Consider the following 1277-nt stretch of genomic DNA (forward strand, 5'->3'; position numbering starts at 1 on the left):
AGAAAGCCAACTGATGCTAAATCAAATTGAAAAACAATTATCACAAAATCAAATTTGATGTAAAAAATATACATATTATCAAAAGAATGATTATTATACAATATTATAATCCAACAGTTATTAATCAAGGTTAAATGGAAGTGGGTAGAAACATATTATGATGTTTCTAAAGCATATGATAGTATTAATCATCAATTTGTTAAACATTGTTTAATTTATTTTAACATCCCATTAGTTGTAATTAAAAGTATATTATATATATTAAATAATACACAACTCCAATTATATTATAATCAACAAAATGAATGTATAATTAATGTAGAAAGATGAATAATACAATATGATAGTTTATCTTAATTATTATTTGTATTATTTATTGTTATATTATCTAAACAATTAGATAAACAAATTAATAAGTTATCTATTAAAATGAATTGAGAAGAAAAACAAGTCCAGTTAAACCACATATTATATATTGATGATTTAAAAATAATAACTAACAACATCAATGAAATGGAAAAATCAAACAAATTAACAAAATAAATATTTAATGCAATAGGACTAAAAATAAATATAGAAAAGAGTGTGATAATGAATAATATCTAATGGTCAAATAAATAGAGAATTAGCTGAATTACCAAGAGTAACTAATGATAACCCCTTATAAATATCTTGGTATTGAAATAAGAGATAAAATAAATATTAATAAATATTGTACAAGATTATTAAAAGATGTATCTTCTATTTTATCATCATTAAATATTATGAAATATAGTAACATCAATACAATTAGAAAGATTAATAATGATATAATCTCAAAATTAAGATATTGATTCTGTATTATCAAATGAAAACTTGGAGATTTTGAGAATATAGATAAACAAATAAGAAAATCATTGATACAACTCCAACTATAAAGTAGAAACATCAATAAAAGTAGATTATATGTTACAATAAATGAATTATGAATGTGATTAATGTCAGCACGAGATGAATGTGATAAGGAATTATTAAGAATATATTTAAAATATAAATATCAAATACAGAAATAAGAGAAATGATAGAAGTAGTAAAAGAGAATCCAAATGGAATAATTAAAAGAATGAAGAGAGCATTTTATAAGAAAGATTAATTTCAATGAATTAATATAATACAAATAAATGAAAGAAAACATGATATAAACAAAGTAATTGAATTTGTAACAAATAAATTAAATGAAAGATATTTAAATGAATTGAAAGAAATGAAGTGAATATATAAGAAATGTAAATTGTATA

The 1277-nt window shown here is 19.7% G+C and overlaps 1 annotated feature.

Annotated features, from left to right (window-relative positions):
- Nucleotides 1–1277: part of a repeat region that runs on past both edges of the window.

Source organism: Entamoeba dispar, genomic scaffold (genome assembly GCF_000209125.1).
Source record: "Entamoeba dispar SAW760 scf_1105229460525 genomic scaffold, whole genome shotgun sequence".
NCBI lineage: Eukaryota > Evosea > Mastigamoebida > Endamoebidae > Entamoeba > Entamoeba dispar.